The following is a 24,278-nucleotide window of genomic DNA, read 5'->3' as shown; positions in this document are numbered from 1 at the left end:
TATGAGTGAAGGGATTTCACATCCATTGATTTCTCAAGTAATCTAGGGATTACTTCATCCTTTAAGTATCTGGGATAATGTCAGCCCTTCTGACTTGTGTGATGGAAGAGCCAAGCTCTTAGTTTTGGTAAATGATCCTATGGTGAAAAGATTTCTCTTTCTTTGGCCAACTTAAGCTTAAGTCCCTTCTATTCTAGCCAAGTTGATCCTTGGACCCAAAAAAGTCACACTCCCTTATGTTCTTATTGAATTGAAAGACTGCTGGGTTCAAATGCCATCTTTGTGGTTTGTGAGTTTCGGCAAAGAAGTTCATCTCTCTAAGCCTCCGTTTCCTTTTCTATAAAATGAGAAAATTGAACTAGATCATCTATGTTCTAAATCTATGTTCTGTAGCTCTTATTGGGAAAGTTCCTCCTTCTTTATTAGCCTCAGTTTCCTTTTCTGTAAAATGATGGGGCTGGATTTGAATATCCTTCAGTATATAAATCTGGTCCCCTATAAATTCCTCTACATATGGCTTAATCCAGGCATCTAATTTTCCTGGTTCTTTTTGCACTGGTCTGGCCCTGTTTATGGGTGATCCTCCCAGTTTTGGATCTAGGATGATTTCCTCCTTTCCAGTGAGTGTTGACATAGCCTTTAAAGTTGTTAGTTGCTTCAGTCATGTTACATTCTTTGTTACCCATTGGAGTTCACTAGACAGAGACACTGGAACAGTATGCCATTTCCTTCTCCAGTTCATTTTACAGATGAAGAAACTGAGGCAAAATGACTTGCCCAGCTCACATAGCTAGTAAGTGCCTGAGACCAGATTTGAACTCAGGAAAATGAAGCTTCTAGACTCCAGACCTGACACTCTGCCATCGTACCAGCTAGCTTTGGAAGACCCAGTGTCAACTCTAGTCCACAAGAAGAATGCTTTGTCCCTAAGTTCTGGAAGAATAGATTTCCCTAAGCCATACATTGAGATCAACTCAAAGACCACAATGAAAACTGAGCCAGATTGATTACACTCCTCGCTCTCGTGGTTGAGGAAATCTAGCGGTCAGAATGCAATCTGGAGCCCACCCTGGAAACCACCTCACTTCCTCTGCCATGCCAGCATTTCCCCAAAGGCTGTGGGCAGGCGTGCATTTTTCCATTTTAAAGTTAGTGAGGGAAATGCAGCCAGTATTCCCTTTTCCTCAAAGTACATCCCAGAGACAATATAGTGGCTCGTCTCAGCCCATAAATAAGGCTTTGGGTTCAGTGTCTATTACATCCTTCTCTTTCCCTCCTGTCCAACCAGCCCCAGAATTATTCAGCTCAACTTAGCCCCAGAGGTCTCTCTTTTCAAAGGCATCGTTTGACAGTTCATCCTCTAAGAATTTAATCCTTGGGTGAGCCTCTCTGGAAATGTGCTCGATGAGGATTTATGTAAGAATTAGGATGCATGTCAGAATCTAAACTAGGACCGAGGCAGCTTGTCAAAGATGTCAGGCAACACCTGAGCAGCTTGCATTTCTTGCTTTTTACCTTTGACCAGGTTGGGGGTAGAGCACAGGAGAAAGAAGACAGGAACCTGTAAGATGAGCAGGTCTATAACTTTTCAGAGATCATCCAAACTTGAATGCTTGTTATTTATCCTTCCTTTCTCAGTTCCCTTTCCAGCCAGTGTAGGGCTCGGGGAAAATTGGATTATAAATCACTGTTGTTTGGTAGAGATTTAAGATTATTAGGTTTTAGGACTGGAAGAAAGTTTGGGGATCAGCTTGTTTTCGAAATCTGAGGGAGAAAGGGGCAGAACTGGGGTTTAAACTCTGGCCTTTGGATTCCAAAGGCCCTTTTCAGGGTACAAGAACTTGTTTGAGCTGGGGAGGGGGCTAGAGAAGGATTCAGGGTAGTAATATTTTGAACAAGCTGGCAATGGAGGAAGAGAGTGGGCTCTCCCTCCCTTGAGGGCTGGATGGCCACCTGTTGGAAATGTTTGGAGGGCATTTTCATTCAGGTATGCATGGGAGTAGCTGGCCTCTGAGGTCCTTCTCTGACATTTTTATTTATCTTATAACCTAGAAGGCCTGCTCCTGAGTCAGCAGGATTAGTTTCGATAAACACTAAAAATATATATACACATATGGGTTCCTCCATATACATATACATACATCCTAAATATGGCAGAGAGTGAGGTTAGAGCAAAGAGAGGAATGAAAAAAGAATTATAAAAAGACAAGAATAAGAGACAAAGAAAGGGAGAGAAGGACAAAGATGGAGACAGAGAGAAGAGGGAGCAGGAGAGAGACAGTTTGCCTCAGATCCAATGGCACTTGGGTTTAAGTCCCACCTCAGACCTGCACTGGTAAATCATTTCTCGTATCTTTGAGATGATAGATCACAGAAAAGGTGCTGATCTGCGCCGGAGACTGGATGAGGTGAGAGGTGCCAGCTCTTTCCCCTGGTTCTGCCACCAACTTCAATTACATCACAGGTTCATATGTATGTGCATGCACACATATACAAATATGTATACATATACAAATATGTATACATATACACATATAGGGCACATAGATATATATTGAAATTTCTATATTGACACATAATTTCTATATTGACACAGTTTCTATATCGACACACAATTTCTTTATTGACACACAAAATTCCTATATTGACACACATAAGTTGAACTCTTTTCTTCTTGATTCCAAGTGAGCCACCTTTGTCCTTTAAACTAGTGAAACAGATGCATATTTGAAATATTGAGCTCTTGATGTATTAATTTTCGGTATTGCCTTTTAAAGACCCACACTTAGTGTGATTTCAAGTGGAAAAATCAATATCTTTGGAGCCCAAGGATCTTGGATAAAATTATGAGTTGGCCACTTAATGACTGCATTTCTAGGTGAATCATATAAACTTTCCATCACTCAGTTTCCTCACCTGAAAAAAGAGGAGACCAGATGCCATTCTAACCTATACGATCTCTCCCAGCCCTGGATCTATGAAGAGCTTATGTTTCTATGTTAAGATTTTGTACTCTGATTAATGAAGGTAATTCAATATCCTTCCTCCGTATTATTTATCTACATACTTTTGTGTGTGGGGGATTGGTAAAGGTAGAATCTTAGCTTAGAATCTTAATGAACTTCTCAACTTTGGCTTGGAATGGGACACTCTGACTAATTTGTGTTGTTAGGATAATGGTAAGAAAATGGATATTCCCTACTTATTGTTTCATTTCTTTTTTTGTTTTACTCCTTACTTTTATGTCTTAAAAGTAGGAAAAAAGTATAGAAAGAAAACTAGGGTAAGTTAGCCCAGCAGCTCCCATCCAATGGAAGGTCCTCTGGGGTCTCCATTCACGTCTGTCTCCCTCATGCCAAGCTGCCGTGTAGGAGCCAAGGCAGGATTACATTTCAGCCAATTGTACGATGCCTTTGCCCATTCAATTTGTGCTTGGCAGACGTTGGAGCTTATTTATCATAAAGGGACATTTCAAACTTTCTACGGTTCTGACAGGCCTTATTAATAATGCTGTGTATTTACTTAGTGTTGATCTCTGAGGAGTTCAAAGCTCTCTGCAGACATTCCTTGGCTGATCTTTCCTCCCCTGCAAGACTTTTTTTTTTACTGATGAGAAAAAGAAATCGAGGGGGAGATAGTTGGATGAGGATCACCCAGGAAGTCAGGGGCGAACCAGGGAAAATAACCCACAGCTCTCACTTCATCAAGTCTCCAGCTCTCACACTGGGAAGGAGCCCCTGCTCTATTATCCTGATGTTGCTCCAGAGAGAGTATTTATTTACCTTACCATGGAGATTTTTAATTAAGGCAATGAAAAGAACCCCCACACTTTTGTTTATATATTACGGAGCCCCAGGTTAATTGGGAGGGGACGAGAGGGAGTGGGAGGCCCTTGAGACACCTTGCTTATCTCATGGCAACAAAGATGGACTGGAACCCACCTGGGGCAGGTAGCGAAAGAAAGAAGGTTCGCTCCTTTGCCAAAGACTTTATTCTGTAGCTCAGATGAAGAGATGGGGGTACATCTACCGAGACCTCCGAGGCAGATTCAACCTGAGTCGTGGGTGGGGACCTGAGAAGACATGAGCCTGCTTCATAGAATAACTGGCAGGAAAGTAATCAAAAGCAAAGGCATCTGCAAAACCTCGGGCAGAGCCTGAAATCCTCTCAGGAGACCCCCCGATCGGCACAATATTATCATTTGATAATCTCTTATTCTTGGGCACTGCCACACACACGGGATGGGAGGGAGGACTGGTATTAGCAAACATTTCTCCAGAACTCTTTAGGGTAGAATGGTTTCCAGTTATGTGTTCATTAAGCCTGAAATGAGTTCTAAGTCATTGTTGGAGGGTGAGGGAGGGGAGCCATGGCCCCTGCTGGTAGGAGACTTGCAAAGTTAGACTCTGAGTCCTTGGAGTCCATTGAGTTGATGGAATTTCTCAACTTGTATGTAATATAGTGGGAGTCTTCTTCTGACTCCAGGTGCCTCATGTGGAAATGAGGGATTTGCATTACATGGTCTCCAAGGGTGCCTTTAGCTCTGACTGGGGAGGCTTCTGAGCTTCTAGAATTTACTACATCTCACCAGCTTCCAGCTTCCTCCCAAATCTTCCTTATCCAGTGAGCCCCTGCAGCCAATTCTCTATAAATCATCTTGTCACTTTTTATGTAACAACCAAGGAATTTTCTTTAGGTGTCTCCTATGTGCCAAGCACTGTGCCGGATTCTGGGGTTATAAATGCAAAAGTGATACAGCCTCTGCCCTTGACAAGCTTATAGTCTACTTACAAAATGTGAATTTTGCTGATGCAGTCCTATGGTGTGTGTGTGTGTGTGTGTGTGTGTGTGTGTGTGTGTGAGAGAGAGAGAGAGAGAGAGAGAGAGAGACAGAGACACAGACACACAGACACACACACACAGAGAGAGAGAGAGAGAGAGAGAGAGAGAGAGAGAGAGAGAGAATTTATGAGTGAAATGGAAGACAGCATGAAAAAAGACAGTGGGCACAGCAGATAAAGAACTGCATTTGGTGTCAGGAAGATCTGTGCATAAATCCAACCACAGACACTTCCTAGTTAGACTGCTATGGATAAATCACTTAACCTCTCAGCCTCAGTTTCCTCCTTTTCAAATGGGCAGAAAAACATCTATAATACTAACCTGACAAGATTATTATGAGAATCAAAGGAGGAAAGAATTATACAAATCCAGTTATTGTTATTTCTACTTAGAGTTTTATTTTAATAATGAAAGGATTTAAGAGTCTTCATCAAACTTTTCTTGAGGATAGGGCAGAATTCTTGAAATTTCTTTAGCCAGAGAGTGATAAATTTAGGGTTCTTGATGAAACACACACACACACACATATTTGAATATGGACATGGGGAACCTTTGCTTTGCTTGACTACCTATATTTGGTACAAGAAATTTGATTTTGTTTTCCCTTTCCCTCAGTGGAGTAAGGAGTGCTAAATTTGAAAAAAAAAAAAAAGATAATGGGAGGGGGGGTGCTACAGATGTTAAATGTTGTCTACACTTTCAGATGAGGTCACTGTTTTATTGGTTTTACTTAACTGTTTTACTTCATAATAAGAGACTTCTGAAATCGAGAGCAATCTGTAAATGTAGTGTAAAAATAAAATACATCAATAATGCTTTTTGTAGAAAGAAGAAAGAAAGAAATCATTATGTATAGTTTTGCATATGCTTTGTAGTCTGTATTTTCTCATTTGAATGCCAATTGTTTTTTCCCTTTGGAAGGAATCTGGGACTGTTCAGCTTTTGTCTTTCTGTCTTTGGCACTTGGAATCCTTCCTGGAGCATAGTAGGCACTCAATAAGTGCTTATTGAGTTTAATTGAAACAAAACCACTGTTGAAGATCCCTTAGTTTTTCCTTTTTGAATAAATAAGTCTTAATAAAAATCTCCAGGGACCTCTCCAAGGATAATTAATCTGTTCCATTTTGGGGTAGCCCTTTTCACTTGGTGGCTCTGGTCATTGGGTTCCACGGTTTTCCCAAAGCCAGTTTGAATGTTCTTCTTTGCAAATTCTTCCCATGGCCCATGTTCTGCCCTCGGGGGCCAAGCAGAATGAGCCTAAGCCCTCTTCTGCCTGAATCTCCTTCACATATTTGAAAGCAGAGTTCAGGGCCCCGTTGGGACTCCCTTTCTCCAGGATAAGCATCTCCAGTTCCTCTGGCTGCTTCTCTTTAGATCCTTCATCCTGGGTGCTGTAATCCTGGATACCATCTCACCAACAGCCTTCCAACCTGTGGCGTTCAGATCCGAACACAGTAAATGCAGCCTGACCAGGCAGAATTCAGAGTTCCCATCTCTGGGCCCCAATTCCTCATCTGTAAAATCAAGGGGCTGAGCTAGATGGCCTCCGGGATGCTTTCCAGCTCTGTGATCTTATCATCTTGTGACCATCATGGGCTTGTTTTGAGAAGCCAAACCTCTCTCCATGCAGGCTAAGACCACATTAGCTCTAGATCCCTACACAGAAAAATCATTAATTAAGCATTCATTGAACCAGACCAACTTCTAACACCTGCTGACTGGAACGTAGCAGGGTTCAAAAAATGTCAAACACACACACACACACACACACACACACACACACACACACTCTAAAGTCACAGTTCAGCCCTGAAGGCAGCCCTAGGTAATCAGACTGATGAGGGTTCAGAGAAATGACAAGAAAGGCTGACTCAGGAACAATCAGACCATTCACAGATCACATAGCCAGGCAGTCTAAGCCCTTCTGTGGTTTCAGAAGTGATATGGATTAAGTCACCTAAGAACACTTTTTGTTATCTGAAATAAAAACAATTTGACTTTCAGAGTCCAGCCCCATGGAACACACAGCCTACCTAGGGAGAAGCTATTAAGGTGTCAGGGTCAGTTACAATTTGGGTCCTAGTTGGGAATTAGTTATGCTGAATACAACCTGAATTTGGTCAACAAATGCTGCCTGTGTCTGGCCTGGTCTGGGGGGGAGAAGGACATGGGAATCTACTAGCAAATTTTGTACCAACAGTTATAGAAGTGTCTTTATTTTACTGGGGAAACCTGCCTGCTCCCCTACTCAGCCAGAGGTGGCGAGGGCCTTTTCCTGATTTATCCACCTCCCACCAAAATGGAGACAGAGATACAGATGATGAGATAGAAAAGGACAAACAGGCAGATAGAGGCGCACACACACACACACACACACACAGGTGGGGAAGGAGGAAGGAGAGACAATCAGACAGAGACAGACAGACTGAGACAGAGAGGCAGAGAGACATACACACATAGAGACAGATACATACACACAGAGACAGGCAGACAGAGACAGAGAGACATAAAGAGAGGAGACAGAGACAGAGACTAAAAGACAAAGACACAAAGAGGTGGAGACAGACAGACAGACACTCAGAGGTGCACATACTTCTGTTCCTTTCTTTGGGAACAGACCTTAATGGATTGAAATTTCTGGCTTATCCGGAGCTATTTTAAAGAGATTCAGGCTGTTGTCAGATTCCATCGTGGAGTTTATTCTTAGCCAGTGATAAACCACAATCTTATAAAAATGATTTCCTTAAGGGACCTCTCTTCTCTGCTATCTGATGGGGGAATGGTGTCAAGTGAGAAGGTCTTGTGCATGTTTCCCATCAGGAGAATTTTTACTTCTGGCTCTTCACACTTAGTGGACTGTTAGTGACATTTTAATTTGTTAAGCCTGAGCTGGGAAGATTTCACTCAGATAACTGTCTTTGTTTTTTTCCTCTCCTCCCAGCCCCCACACTTTGTTCTTGAATCAGGTGACAGGGTGGAGGAATGCTGGGAGATATTAGGCTGAAATAAAGATCTCCATGGCATAACTTCTTGGGGAACGGATGCAAGGGCCCAGATCTGTGGATTTAGTTAATTGAATCCAGATGGTCGATAACAATATTGCCCAGAAAAATGAAATAAAATCAGAGACCAAAGTCTAACTCAAGAACAACAGAAAGCGCTGGCTCCAACGGCAAAAGACCTGGAACCTCTCCTCACCTCTGGGATCTCTAGAACCTTAGGCTTCAGTTTTGAAGGTGTGAGGGTGTGAAATTGATGGCCTCTAAGGACCCTTTCGGCTTTAGATCTGGGAGTCTGTGATCCTAGGCTCCCTTAACCTGAAATCCATTCTTAGCAATATGATTTTTAAAATTTGTATTAAGCACCCACTATGTGCTGGGCTCTAGGCCTGTAAAGATCAAAGCCAAATAACAGCTTCTCTGTGTGGGAGTTTAATCTTGAATGCAAATAGGCAAGAAAAGACAATTTTTGGGGGGAGAAGAGTATTAACTTGGGGGGGCACTCAGGAAAGGCTCATTGTATGAGGATCAGCAGAGTTAAGTTTTGAAGGAAGAAAAAGATTCTGAGACAAGGAGGGGAAGGCACTGGGGTCACTTAAGAGACCGTCTCAAAGAGGGGGACCCACTACTTTCAGGAATGGAGTCTTTTAATCTCATTAACTAAGGGCCATGGATAGAGAGCTGGATGTAGAGACAGGAAGACCTGAATGTGACTCCTGCATTGCAAGTACTGGTCCTTTTACCTCTCTCAGTTTCCTCATCTATAGAGCTACAAAAAATGAAAGACAGAGACAAGAAGCAGAGAGACACACACAGACTGAGACAGAGAGACATATACACACAGAAAGAAAGAGATAGACATAGAGAGACAGAGACAGAAATAGAGAGAAAGAAAAGGAATGAAAGAAGGGAGGGAGGAAGGAAACAGAAAAAAAGAAAAAAGAAAAAAGGCAAGGAGGGATGGAAGGAAGGAAGAAAACAGAAAGTAAAAAGAGAGAGAAGAAGAAGGAAAAGAAGAAGAAGAAGGAGGAGGAGGAGAAGGAGGAGGGAGAAAGAAGGGAGGGAAGGATAGAAACAAACTGAAGGAAGGAAAGAGAAAGAAAGAAAAAAGAGAAAAACAGGGAGGGATGGAGTGCAGAAAGGAAGGAAAGAAAGGAATAAAGAAAGAGAGATAGAGACACACAGAGACAGAGACAGAGAGACAAAGAGAGACAGAGAAAGAAAGAAAAAAGGAAGGAAGGAAGGAAGGAAGGAAGGAAGGAAAAAATAAAGAAAGAAAGAAAGAAAGAAAGAAAAGAAAGAAAGAAAGAAAGAAAAGAAAGAAAGAAAGAAAGAAAGAAAGAAAGAAAGAAAGAAAGAAAGAAAGAAAGAAAGAAAGAAAGAAAGAAAGAAAGAAAGAGAAAGAAAATCATGGAACAAACCACTGAGCTTAGAATGGAACCATGAGTTTGCATTCCAGCTCTGCTACTTACTGGTTCTATGAGACCTGACCCATCTTTGTCCTCTCCTGCCCTTGCCTCCTTCTCTCATGTACAAGTGTTTGGTCCACCTTAATGGCCTTTGCAGCTCCTCCTATCTCTGAAATACTATAATGCTGCTAATAAGCTTATTGCATTTGGATTCAAGCATTAAAGTCTAGACTTCAGTTTGCAGAACAGTATTTTTGACATCAAAGCTTCAGCACCTGAGTTCAAATCCTGATGGTTCCTCAGCATTTGTTTGACCTTGAATCTTTCTTGAATCCCAGATTCTCCACTTAGGAAGTGCAGGGACTTAGGGTCCCATGTTCTTCTGCATGATCCTGGGTGAGGTGAACAGCTGGACTCCCTCAGGCAGGGAAGGGAGAATTCGAGAAGACTGAAGGGTATTAGGATTCCCACCTACCTCCCATGCTAGTGCTCTGCCCTTCTTCCTTCTATTGAAGGATTTTGTGTTTATTTTGTACTTATTCTCTGCATGTTCACAGCCTTACCAGATGTCTCCTGTATTGGAGGCAAGGAATGTTCCATTGATTGTATTTTATCCCCATTAGCCAGCACAATGCTCAGCACACAGTGGCAACTTAATGAATTAATTGTTATATTTCAGCAATGGTTCAGCTTTAAAAGAAAATTGCTTAGCAGGGTTACTTTTGGTTTTATTTCCTTGCATGTTTTTTTTTCTTTTCAGGGAATTGCCTGAGAAAAGACTGGGTGGGGACTGTTGCCGGGAGGGCCCTTTTCCCTTGTTTTCTTGGAAACAACATTAAACAAGTCCACTTATTTTTTCCGATTGCCCCTTCACTCCCCTCCCTTTGACTGAAGAAGGGATAGAGATATTCTCTTATATTAATGAACCTTCTGGGAATGAAACTAAATTGGTGCTATTTTTACAGGATGATGATGGTCATGATCGATTGTTCATTGCGGGGCTGACATACCTCAAGGGGAACAGCTCTTCAAAGCCAAGCTCCTTCCCAGCTGTGAGACACAACTTTCCCCAAAGTTTGTTTGTTGGAAAATGATGTTCAACAAATCTGTAAATTAGAATAATAATTAATGGTCTCAAGATTAAGAGCAGCTGTGGCACCCTGAGCTACTCACAAGAATCTTAATATCTTCATCTTTAAAATGGAGTTAATAACAATTGTAGCTACATGGAAGGGAGATGGAGGGGGGTCAAATGACATGGTGCTTCTCAAGTGCTTAGCAAAGTTTCCATTACTACATAAATGTCAACTGTCTTGCTATTCAAGCATCTGGCTCCTCATCTCCTTCTCTATCCTTGCAGATCCAAGATGGGATCCGATACTTTCCTACTTTTTACTGCTCATGACGTTAGATGGAATGTGTAGTGCTCCCCTTTTTAATTCTCTGCTGGACAACTTTCTGGGCCCTGAACTCAGCATTCTCTCATGCATCTCTGTTTTTCCACAAGCTGACACACATACCCGAAATATAGATATGCCTCCTTACCTCTGTCTCTCCCAATCTCTGGCTTCCTTTAAGGTTTAGGTCACTTGTCAACTCCTATGGGAAGCCTTCCCTGATGCCCCTCATTGTCAATATACTTCTAATCAGTTTAGTTTGTTTTTGTGGTTGTTCTTGAATGAGACCATCATGAGGGTGATATCATGACCTGTGTCTGAATTGGATTTAATTGAGGCAGAACCGTGCAAAAGTCACCAGCCTCATTCTTTCCTCCAGAGTGTTCCAAGTCCAGTGACAAGACAGAAGTCAAGATGACACGATGGCCGGGATGCATCAGATTACTTGATTTAAGTGTGTTCATGTACTATATGCCCTAGTAGAATGCATGCTTGGAGGGCTCTCATTTATTTTGGTCCATATAACCCAAGGCTACATGCCTTGCTCATTACAGACGGAATTGAATGGAATGACATTTATTTGTCAACTTGTCTCAAAGCACTGTTTGAGGATTAAATCTTTTATTTTGAATTATTTAATGAAATGCTTGGTTCCTGTTCAAGGAATATCAAACAATAGGCAGTTGGTGAAAGGAAATGTGGTCATGGGAAGGAACAAGTGCAGGTTCAGAAGAGCACTAAAGCAGGTCCTGTGGGTTTGGTAACCAAGGTGGTGAAGAGACCTAAGATTCTGCCAAATGAGGATCCTTTGAATGACCTGAGACTATTTATTCTGAAGACCAGAAGACAAGTGGAGATTGATTCAAGAATCTGAAGGGCTTCTGTGTAGAAGAGGAAGAAATCTCATTCTACTTGATCCTAGAAGGCAAAACTAAGGGGTCATCCATGGAAATGACAAAGAGATCAATTTAGGCTGAATGAAAGGAAAATGGCCAAACACAAGAGTAAATCCAAAGGGGAGGGTAGACCCCTTCACTAGACTGCATTAAGCAGAGGCTGACCATTGATTGGGGAAGCTGCTGTGGGTGTTTGTGTCCAAGTGTGAAGTCAGACTAGATGCTTAACCTACCGGGAGATCCCAAAACTGAAGGTGTCTGTCCATATGGTCCTTCCTGTCTGGAGAAGGATGGAGAGTTGGATTTGGGATTAGGGAGACGGGTTTGAAACCTGCCTCAGATACTTTCTGACTAGGTAGTTCCTGGCAGGTCACTTTCCCTTTTTGGGCCTTAGTTTCCTCATCTGTAAAATGAAAGGATTAGACTTGATGGTTTCTAAGTTTTCTTCCACTCTAAATCTATGACCCTCTAAACTTAGTCTGGGGCTTATTCCTAGGAATGATGTGGCAGAGGAACATGTAGGATCACAGATCTTAAATGTCAGAGTTGGAAGGCACATTGGAAATCATTTAATTCAGTTCTCTGATTTTATGAAAGAGATTCTGAGGCCCAGAGAGGTTGGGACATGCCCGGTGAAATAGACATAAGAATCAGGAATCTCTAGTTTCTTCCTGGATCTGCAGCCAATTTCCTTTTCATTGATCTTCCCTGAATATATTTTTCTATTCTACCTTCACCTTCATCCTTCCCCTCTCAAGCATGTCTTCTTTTAACCTTCACCTTCACCTCTGCCCTGAACTGCGTGGATATTCTGTGTTTGTTAAAACGCATTGTATTTTAGGGGATTGCTTTCTTTCAGATATCAACACCCTGTTCCGACACTTGGGGATGCACCCATTGCCCCCTACATCCTTACTCTCTCTAACGATGAATTTCCTAAAGAGAGCAAGCTGATGGAATGTGCCCTTCTTGTTCATAAAAAATATTCCTGCCCAAATGCACATTGTTCTCTCTTAGAATGTTAATTGAATTTGCAAAATAAGTCTTCAAGCTCTGTTTTTGATTGTGGTGTATTTGATCACATAAAAGTCAACCTTCTTATTGGTGGAAGGTGTCTACTTTTTGTCAAGGGCAACATAGAGGGTCTCACGTCCACTGTCAAGCTGACTCCCAGACCATAAAAATAAGGTAAGCTGGGAGACCGAATACAGCATTACAGCGAGTGATTTTGGCTCTCTGGGCAGTTTGTGTCTGGATCAACTAACATGAAAGTTCTCTTAAGTCAGTTTTGTAGTTTATGATGTAATCATAGTTGAAGAAAGAATTCAATTGAGAGGAAAGAGAAATTCGACTTTGTGCCTGGAAGTCTTGGTGCCTTGGTGGTGCTGTGGTTGCTTTGCATGGGAATGAATGAGTCACATCATGCCTCTTTCTATGTCCCATTCTTCCTGTTTGCTCTGGACAACAGTATATCTGAATGCCCTGCCCCTCCCTAGTCACACACTATCTATGAGATGATGAGGGGATAGGAACTTAATTCTTCAGAGCTTCTTCTATATCATCTGTGAAATGGGGATGAATGTACTTGGGGAATTCAGGGTCTTGAATTTGCATGATGCTTCCTCATCCTGTCACTCACAGGTGGTGTGGAGTAGTAAATAGAATCTTTTTCTTAGAGTTCAGGTCTTATTTCTGACATATAGGATCAGGGATTTAGATCTAGAAGCAACTTTAGAAAACTTATTGAGGAAACTGAATCTAAGGATTTTTCACCCCCAAATTGCCCAAGATGACAAGATAGTAAACAGATTTGGAATTGAAACTGGTATAAGAATATAGTAGGAGAGGGACTGAGTCTGAATATGTCAGATAAAGAAATTCCCTTCATCTGTGAAGGTCTCAGAGAACTGCCTAAAGTACCTTGGGTTAAGTGACTTGTCCAAGATCACTTAGCTAGAATGTATCAGAGGGGAGACATGAACCCAGCTCTTTCTATCTGGGAATCAGCTCTCTATTTTTCATGGGATAAATTTATTACTGAAATGGAACTCAGAGGCTGTGTAGTCCAACACCTCAATTTTCTAGATAAGGGAACTGAAGCCCAGAGAAAGCAAATTACCTGCCCTAGATCATATAGGCAATGTGAGAAACAGGATTTGAACCCAGATTCTATGGCTTGTGAGCCAGTATCATGACTCCAAATCCATCATCCTTCCCTTCACTGTTTGTGTAATTGGCAGATCATTTGGCCTTCCAGAGTATCAGGCAATTGTCTAAGAAAAAAAAATGCCCATTTGTATCTGTGGAGGGAGTTTCTGAAATTGGAATTCCCCACAACAGAGAAATTAGACATCTGGAAATAAGCTGTCATAGACTTGTTTTGAAGATTTGCAAATCTAAAATGTAAATTTGAGTTATTATTTACTCATTTATTTAATGAGCCTTAATTAAGCACCTCTCATATGTTATGTCCCAGGAGGGTTGCTGGGGATACAAGGAGGAAAACAGACTTGCACCTGACCAAACTTATATTCTATTGGGAGATCATTTCAAACAATCTTTGAGTATAATGACAATTCTAGGAAGAGCTGGGAGATCACTGATTTCACTGATTGGCAGTTTCCCCTGTCAGTGAAGAGAGGTAGCTTTCTTTCTGCTTAGAGTGCCATCTTCCACTGAGAGGAATTGTCAAGAGGTTAATTGATTTGTTCAAGTTCACACAGAAGTGAAGACCAATCCCAGGCTTCCTGAGCCTACGGCCAGCTCTCCAATCACCATGGCATGACCTCCATAAAGACAAGGGTGATGATCACTATTCACTAGTCTGTTTGTCCTTTCCATCTACTGACTTTCTACTTGTCTCTTGGTCCCATATTGCCATCTGACCAGACATCACCTATTCCATTGCATGATAGGACAAACCCATAGGTGTAGACGAGAACTGGAGATCTGCCATTTTCTATTTCTTGTATATACTTGTCCCTTTGTTTGCTGGACTTTCTGTAAAACTCTGTGATGTCACTAGTGCCCTTGTCAACACCCAAGGGAAGTTAGTCCAAAAGTCATTATTAATTGTGAAAACTTAACTTAAAAATCCCCTTCCTAACCTCTCTCCCTCAGAATTCTGATTGTTCACTAATCATATTTGCCTTCTAGGTTAAGCTCACCCATGGCCCAGCAGGCAAAGGCACCGGTGCATTATTCTTACTGTGGGCCTCCCTCTGCCCATTGTTTCTGTATCTGTAAAAAAACAAATAGTCTTCACATCTCTCTACAGATGGCTCTTGAACAGTGGTCTGGAACCCTGTTTGGAAAACAATGATCATTTCTAGGACAATGTCCAGAATGATCCATGAAATGATTCTGTGTAGGGAGGTCCAGGTGAGCTGGAAATTGGAATTGGATGAATGGTAGTTGAAAACAAGGAAGCATTGTCTAGAGAAATCAAATACAATGATTTTGGACATTTTAGTTTTATAGGAAACTTTGGACTGAAGTATAGACACACAAATATACACACATTAGATTTCTTCAATGCAGAAAAGAAAATTGAAGCCCTGGCAGAGATTTCTCTGTCTCCTTCTGAAATAAGATGGGTACCACCCTGAAATAAGTTTGAAGTCACTCAGTGGGCTGAGTCATGTTTGGATCAAGAAGATGGTCCAAAAAGGCAAGAAAACTTTTCAGAAATGTGAAAGTGTTTCATGGTAGAGTGATAGGCAACCTTAGGAATAGAAATCAAGGGGAGAGACCAGGGAATAGACAAAATGATCTCATAATTCTCACTTGGCTCACATCCAAAGAAACTATTAGGATGGTTTCTAAAATGTGAATGAAATAAACTTATAATTTGCAAACAGAAAACTTAAGTTCATGTTGCTTTGTCCTTGCTCAAGAGTAACTCTTCCAAGCAACCAATCAAATTAACCAATCAATTAACCAATCAACATTGATTTTTGTACACAAATTCTGCTTCTCTCAGAGAGATTGTATTCTACCCCTGAGATGTTGCTCCAACTTTTGAATGTATCTAAGACTGTTTTAGAAAATTAAAAAAAAGTTAAGAGAATCCTCATATCTGTGGGCTTTTCTAAGGGGCTTAGCCCTTTAGCAAAGTTCTAGGAGGATTTGAAATCAAGTCAAGTGCTGTGGGCTTCCTGGCTCTGCTTCAAGACCTCATTCCAGTGTTCCCTTATACCTACCCAAATCTCTCTCTGCTGTCTCTGGCAGATAGAGATCCTTTTCCCAACCATATTATGATGTGTTTTATATCATAGATTTTGGATTGGGAAGGTTCTTAAAAGTCATCTAGTCCATAGAAATAGCTGAGACTTGGCAAGTCTCATTGGGCTGGGAATGGGAGAGAATCTAGAACAGTACATAGTTGGGGTTAGGGAGATTCCATATATGGCAATACACAGAGGTACAGTAGAAGGGCAAGACATGGTGCTGACATCAGGAAATATATAGAGGTGCAATACTCATCCATTCATCCAAGAAGTCATCCAATCTAGGAGGTTCTGTAGTGGACACCTAAGGGATATTCTATAGCTACTTAGTCCGGTGGACAGAGGTACTGAACTTGGAGTCAGGAAGATAAGTTCAAATGCTTCCTTAGGCAATTATGAGCTATAACTCTGTTCAATTTGGTTAAACACTATATGCCTCAATTTCTTCATTTGCAAAATGGGGATAACAATACTACTTACTTCTCAGAGTTATTGAGAGGATCAAAGGAGATATCCTACATAAAGTATTTTGTGAACCCTAAAGTGTTCTGTTGGCATTAGATACTGTTAGAAGAATAGAATATAGTAGTTGGGGGTGTCTGGGAACAAAAGAGAAGGAGAATTCAAGATTGTCTTCTGGGACCCAGGAAAGTCTGACCTGATAGGTCAATTTAATTCATTTTAACAAGTATTTATTAAATATCTACAATGTGTTGGATACTGTGAGAGGCCCTGGGAATATAAAGACAAAAATGAAAGTCCCTACTCTTTAGGAGCTTTCATTCTATTGGAGTCATGGAGATGGTATAGAGGAAGAAAGGGAAGGATCCCATAGATACACAGATCTTAGGTCCTTTCCAGCTCCAAATCTATGGAGCTATGATCCTATGATATTTGGATTATATAATTTATGAGCTAATGAGGACACAGAGGCAATCCAGGACAAAACATTATGGAAAAGGTGAGGATGAAGAGGACTCTATCATTGAAAGATGAAGAAAAGAAATATTCTGAAAAGCAGAGAAGGGAAAGAGGCACATTATCATGGGGCATGTCCTACATGGTTGCATGGAGTCAGGGAAGAGATACTCAGGCTCAAAGGAGAGCTAGCAGGCTGGATTGGCACAAATGGGCATTTACAGGGAGGCTGGAAAGGAAGGTAGAGTCAGACTGTAGGGGGTTTCAAATGTCAGACTGAGAAATTTATAATTTATCTGAGAAGCAATGGGGAGCCATTGAAGGCTTTTGAACAGTGGGGGCTCTAGGGATAGATTTATGTTTTCAGAAGACTATTTTGGAAGCCAGAATAAGGATGCATTAGAGGAAAGGGAGAACAAAGGCAAAGAGAATTTGCCAATAGACTAGGCAAGAAGTGATAATCACCTGACACAGGGCAATGACTATATGGATAATAAGAATGTGGTTTTGAAAGGTTCATTTCTGGAAACTAGAGTTCAGCACAGGGTTCCACTTACTGGAAGAAGGAAACAGAATCAGGGTAGGATTTTGCTAACTTGAGCCTATGTGATTGAATTATGGTCCCAGGAGCCCTCTTCTTTGCCACACCCTTGGGGAAGATTGGGCCCCAAAGTCTAAGGTGGGACCAAATCTAAAAATGGGTGTTAACAGACCTCAGCTGCAAGGACTTGAGGAATCCAAAGGCTGGAAGCCAGGATAGTCATTAGAGCCAGAAGTCTGTTATGATTCAACAGTAAGTGTGACATGGCTCAGAAAATATCCAACATGGTCCCCGAGCGTCCTCCTGGTCACTGAAAGGTCACTAACATCACTGAAAGTTGTTTCAGCCTCTGCTTGGGTCAGATCTTAGCTGGACCATCCCTGTAACTTCTAGCCACCATGTAATACAGAGGGACATGGGAAAACTGGAGTGAATACAGAAAAGTGGAAACAAGTTTTAGGAGGGAAGAATGCTCATAGGAATAGGGAGAGATTTCTTGGAGTCAAGGGAAAAAGACATGATAGCTGAGGTCAAACATCTGAGAGGCTGATATGAAAAAGAAGGTCCTGTTTGGTTCTCATAACATGACTTGCACTTTACTCCCTTCTCTCCATTCAAAGATCTTGTTATTTCTCACCCTCCACCCTCTATCTCCTACTTCCCTGCTTTGACACTGGCTGTCCCCAATGGCTGAAAGTGTCTCATCTTCATCTCTGGCTCTTGGTTCATCCCCAGATGCCTTCAAGACTCAATTCAGATCTAATTTTCTGCAAAAGGCCTCTCCTACTTCTTCCAACCATGAGACCTTCTCCTCTTGAATCTGCTATGCATTACCTAGTGATCCCCATGTTGGCTTCTCCATTTGGATACAGACTTCTTTTTTTAATTAAAGCTTTTTATTTACAAAACATATGCATGGGTAATTTTTCAACATTGACCCTTGCAAAACCTTCTGTTCCAAACTTTCCCCTCCTTCTCCCTTCCCCCTCCCCCAGATGGCAGGTAGTCCAATACACGTTAAATATGTTAAAATATATGTTAAATCCAATTATATCTATATGTATTTATATAGTTATCTTGCTTTACAATAAAAATCAGATAAAAAAGAAAACAAACGAGAAAGAGAAAAAAGAAAGCAAACAACAAGAAAGATGAAAATATTATGTTGTGACCCACATTCAGTCCCCACAAACCTGTCTCTGGATACAGATGGCTCTCCCCATCACAAATCTATTAGAATTGGCCTGAATCACCTCATTGTTGAAAAGAGCCACTTGATCTCAGTCTTCCATCAAGTGAGGGGACAAAGAGATCTCTTTCTTTCTGTCTCTTTCAGAGACCTATGATCCTACAATTTGACGCCAAGTTTCTTCTAATCCACTATTCTTTCCCATGTCCTAAAGGGATAATCAATAATTTGTGCTAAGGATGGTACTTGGACTCATTTCCAGGAATCCATCTGCCACATGCTAGTCCTGAGCTATTCAGATCCTACTTTTCCCAAGGTGCAAAGACCCTAGTCCACCAGGGCCAGGAATTGATAAGTGTGGTTTTTATCTTTAATTTATAGAAGAGCATCTAGATCTAGGAAGAACCAACCCTGCCTGCTGGCATCTGATGGAGTATAGAGAAGACAAGCTCTCTCTGATATGTCCCCCAAAATGACTACTTCCATAGCCCCAAAAGTCCCAAGGACTTTCCAATGGGACCAAGATGTTTTGAGCAACTACTTTCTTTTATGGATACATGCATTCATTCTTTTGATTTTCAACCTAAAATTACATAGATGCTGGGATTCTAGGAACCAGCTTATTTTAGGGAGGCTTCTACAATAGTCTTCTGCTTTCAGATGGGAGTTAAGATGGAAGAAGACAATCTAAACCAAGCACAGGCTCAGGCTCTAGGCAGAAAGTAGATGGGAGAAAAGCAAGGAGATCACTGGCTAACTTTTCCTTACCAGTAAGAGGAAATGTATAGGTTGGGGGAGAATGGGGACAAAAAGACTAGTTTACCCCTCATAGAGTTAGTAATAAACATAGGTAGAGTAGGACAATGGTATAATCAGAGGGAAGGTAATTACATTACCCTCAAATATTTTCTCTTTCCATAAAAAAGACTCAACCAAGGTTATTTCACTTCAGAAGCAAATAAATGCTCTTGAAGAAGGTTTGAGTATTTTAGCTTGCCATTTACATCCTAGTGTGAATCAATACTACACCACCTTTGCTCTTCATACCTAGTTGAGATTGTCCCTCTAGATGAAAGAAAAATTTGAGGGAGGAGTTACACAGGGGGAGGTATGAGGGGAAAATAAACCCTGCAGGAAAGAAGGCCAGCTTCAGGAGGCAAAAGATAGATGAAGAAATGAATTAAGTACCCATTTCAGTGTTTTCTGGAAGAATAGCACTTTTAAAAAATCAGTAGTCTTTTACTCTCCAAATATATATAAAGATACTTTTCAACATTCATTTTTGTAAGACTGTGTTCTAAATCGTTCTCCCTAGATAGCAAGTCAATTCAACATAGGCTAAATACGTGCAATTCTTTTAGAAATATTCCACATTATCATGTACTTAAAAAAATTAGACCAAAAAAGAAAAAAAAGACCTTGAAAAAGAAAACAAAGAAAAAGTGAAAATACTGCGATCCATATTCAATCTCCATAGTTCTCTCTCTGGATGAGGACGGCACTTTCCATCCCAAGTCTTTTGTAATTGTTTTAATTATCACGTTGTTGAGAAGAACCAAATCCATCACAGTTGATCAGCATATAATCGTATTGTTACTGGGTATAATGTTCTCTTGGTTCTACTCACTTTACTCAGCATTAGTTCATATATGTTTTTTCAAGTTTTTTTGAAATCAGCCTACTCATTATTACTTATAGAACAATAATATTCCATAATATTCATATCCCATCATTTATTCAGCCATTCCCCAGGTGCTGGGCATCCACTCGATTTCCAGTTCCTTGCCACTAAAAAAGGCTGCTACAAACAATTTTGCACATGTGAGAGTTCTTTGGAATGCCACTTCTTTCTTTCCCTCTGATTCTCTGCTTTGCATTAGGTCACCAATTTTATAAAATGAAGGAAAGCTTTCACCGATACAAAGAGTTTCCTTTTATTGAAGTCCAAACCACCCCCTTTAAAATCTCTCTTTGGCTTCTGGCTCCGCCCTCTGGAGCCAAGTATAGCAAGGCTAGTCTTTCTTTCATATAACAGCATTTCAAATATTTTAAGAGACTCTGCTTAAAGGGAAAAAATTAGTTTGTTTTGCAGAGAGAGTTGAAATTTCCAAATATTTCAAAAGCAGAATAACGTGCAGTCCTGGCTATGTCAGTTGGACTGCTGGGCTTGGAGCTCAGGAAACCTGTGCTAGAACCCCACTTTTGATATTTAGCAGTTGTGTGATCACAAAAAGTCATTTATTCTCTGAACCTCAGTTTTCTTTTATCTCTAAAATGGGATGACATAGCCTATAGATATAGTATCTACATCCCAGGGTTGTTATGAAGATCATAGATGATATTGACAAAATGCTTAGACTTTAAAACACTGTATAATTGTCAGTTATTTTTATTATTACTAATCTCTCCTTCAGGCTAAATGACCTCAACTCCTTTGACAGATTTTCAAATGGCACAATCGCTCTTGAAGCCCTTTACTATCCTGGCTGCTAGTCCCTGGATGCGCCAAAAAGCATTAGTATCTCCAGTCAACTGGCTTTCTACTCAATTGGCTCTTTCTTCTTGCTTTTTAGCCTTTTCTATCCCAAGCCACAAAAGGTTTCAGGTATTTTCCTGAGAGTTTTCCTCATCAAAATGTGGTCCAGATCCTTTCTCCCCTGTGGTATCTAGAATGGAACCTGATTCCTAGCCCGGCCATGCCAGCCCAAAGCCTCTTTCTGAAGTATGTATTGTCTTCACATGAACAATAACAAAGCGCCTCGACACCTACCCTGACAACTCCCTGTTGCTTCTCAGTTCCAATGCCCTCCCCTTCCCAGGCAATCTGCTTCTCCTTTCTGTGCCTCATCTGGAAATAATGGGAATGATAGTTATCATCTGCCAATTCAATGTTGGGTCAGTCCAGAGAAAATCTTAGGGAGAAGACAAGATGCAAATGTGTGTGTGTGTGTGTGTGTGTGTATGTGTGTGTGTGTATGTAAAGCAAATTACATACAAGAGAAATAGGAAATAATTAACAGAGGGAAGGCATTAGAATTATGAGGGTTTGGGAAAACATTCATGGAGAAGATAGACTTTTGTTATTCTTCAGTGATGTCCAACTCTGTGTGACTCCATTTGGGGCTTCTTGGCAAAGATTCTGGAGTAGTTTGTCATTTCCATTTCCAGCTCGTTTTATAGAAGAAACTGAGGCAAACAGGATGGTGTGATTTGCCGGGGATCATACAGCTACTAAGTATATGAGAGCAGATTTGAATTCAGGAAGAGGAGTTTATAGGACTTAAGCCCTTGTATTCTATCTGCCCATTTGGGACCTAAAGGAAACCAGAGAAACTCATAGGCAAAGATGAGGAAGAGGAACGTTCTATGCATGATTGTCTAAAATTTGACTGTCTGATATTCTTAATGTGATTTTGGGCTGTTTTTTTAAGACATGAAATCCAAGATTGGGGGAAAGGATAATCCATTGAACTCTGAACTCCCTAGATTTGGTCAGGTGGTAGCTGGACAGCTCCCTGCTGGGTTGGCCATAGGAAGAGAAGCTTTTTCTTGAGGTACAGATTGAATGAGCTGGTCAAGTGAACCCTGTCAGCTCAGAGACGCTGGGATTGCCTTTTAATTGTGGCAAGTCTAAACATGACTCTGTTCCCTGGGGGATCTCTCCTGGGATAAAATTCTCATTCTATGGGGAGGAGAGAGGTCCTTACCAAGGATGGCTCTCTGTGAGGAAGGTATTTGGGAACGAGTTTGGTCTTGTGCATGGATATATGGGTTCCTTCAAATGAGCCTGGGTTCTTGATTCAATGTCAAGGGACTTGAGGACAAAGAAAGCCATTTTTACCACTGTTCCCTTACTATAATGCCTGGAATATGTGTGTGATATGATATGTGCACACACATGCATGTGTCTATATATGTTTATACTTTTCTATTTATCTGTGAGGGAGCCAGACATATGATTTCACTTGCTTTGGGAGCTCTCTTCCATGTTAAGACACTTCCCCTAGGGATCCCTGGAGATGAAATCCTTAAACCTTTTTGTGGGCTCTGGCCTTTGAGCAGTCAGGCTGATGAAGCCAAGGGAGACTTCAGAATCACATGTTTAATGCATCAAGTGAAATATAGAAGGTTATAAAGAAAAGCAATTCTATTGAAATCATTATCAAATGCCACAGATCCCATGTCCAGAATACTGTGAGAACTTCAGGGGACCTGAGAGATTCAGGCTCACCAGGGGATCTCTGGGGCATGGGGCCTGCTCTCTCTTCCCAAGGCCATGCTCCTTCTCATTTCTCATCGTTAGCGCTAAATCCATTTTTGCTGAATTGTTGGGAAGGAAAGGCCTTTTCCCTGGGCTGGATCTTTTGTCCTTTTCTTTCCAAAGCTGTGGTGGCTAAAACTTCTCATGAGCCTGTCTGGGGCCCTCAATGGCCTTCTAGTCTTTGGATCTTAGCTGATCTCCTATCAATGATGCAAATTTCCCTGAAATCAGGTTTCACATGGGCTCCTTCTGAAGAGTTTGGCTTCCTTCTGAAGGGAGTGAAAACATAATATTTCCCCTTCCCTCTTTTTTGAGGTCAGGAAAGAGATTCTGTCACCATTTGAGGGCATGCTGTGAGGCCCTGCATTTCCTTAAGAGCAGACAGTGATTTTCACAGGACAGATAATAACCTCATCAGGGATAACAGCTGGTAAGTTGAGTTCTCTGCAATGGAAAAACAGTATGGTCTCATGAGGCAGGGGAGAAGACCTATATCTGGGGAGGCAAAATGACCTGGGCACCCATCCCAACTCTGCCACTTGTTCCATGTGGTCTCAGCCACATCTTTCCCCTCGCTGCCCTTCAGATTCCTCTTCATCTGTAGAAGATGGCTGGACTAAATGGTATCGGAAGCCCCTTCAAGCTCAGACAGGCTAAATCTTTCAGACTTGGGCCTAAAGCTAACAATGAGCGCTCACCCGCTTCTTGGACTTGGTCAGTGCTTCTCCCCTTCTCTCCTGTCCAAGCCTGCCAGTCTTTCAATAATATCAAAAGACCAGTATCCAAATGCAATTCAGAGGCCCTGTAAAGATGCAGATTAGGGGGAAAGTCTTGGGGAAAAGTTGTGGGGCAAAGCACCAAAAAGCAGATGGCAGTCGGTTGCTTCTAGGCATATTGCCTTATTCTCCGGGTGATGAAAATGCAGTTTGAAAGGGCCTTCTTTTCATTAGAACCACTGGCTAATTTCCATTTGGATCACCCTGATTACTCTCAGTCTTTGTTCCTGGAGGCCATTGCCTCTACTTCTGACTTGGATATAAAAGAGAAAATTAAAATGGTGGAGTAAACTCTGTGGTCCTCAGGGTGGACATCAAGCTTGGCCTTTGAGGTGAGGGAAGGAGCTACTTCCTGAGAATGTTTATTGCACTTGCCCATGACTTTAATTGCCAGGAAGCTGTTTCCTCCATTTCCTTCCTTGCAACTTCTGTCCACGGCTCCTGGTTCTGATCTTTGGGACCAAACAGAGTTGAAGCCCCTTCTATCGGGCAGCTGTTCAGACACATGCAGCCAGCTGGCATATGGTGCCAAGTTTCCTCTTCTCTTGGATGAACATCCTCGGTTCCTTTAGCTAATGCTCACATAGCACACACGCATCTTCTAGGAGTTTTTCACTAATTGAATTATCCTGGACATGCCCCATGTTATTAATGTCCTTCTTTCAACATAAAACTCAGATCTGAACCCAATTCTGGAAAAATGGCCTGGCCCATTCTGAATTCTATCCCGTGCTATGTCATTCCACAGACATGTAGTAAGCACCTATTATTTTCCAGGCACAGCATTAAGTATTGGTAATCAAAGACACAAATGAGACATG

Source organism: Sarcophilus harrisii, chromosome 4, assembly GCF_902635505.1.
Source record: "Sarcophilus harrisii chromosome 4, mSarHar1.11, whole genome shotgun sequence".
Taxonomy (NCBI): domain Eukaryota; kingdom Metazoa; phylum Chordata; class Mammalia; order Dasyuromorphia; family Dasyuridae; genus Sarcophilus; species Sarcophilus harrisii.
Note: the sequence above shows the minus strand (reverse complement) of the source record.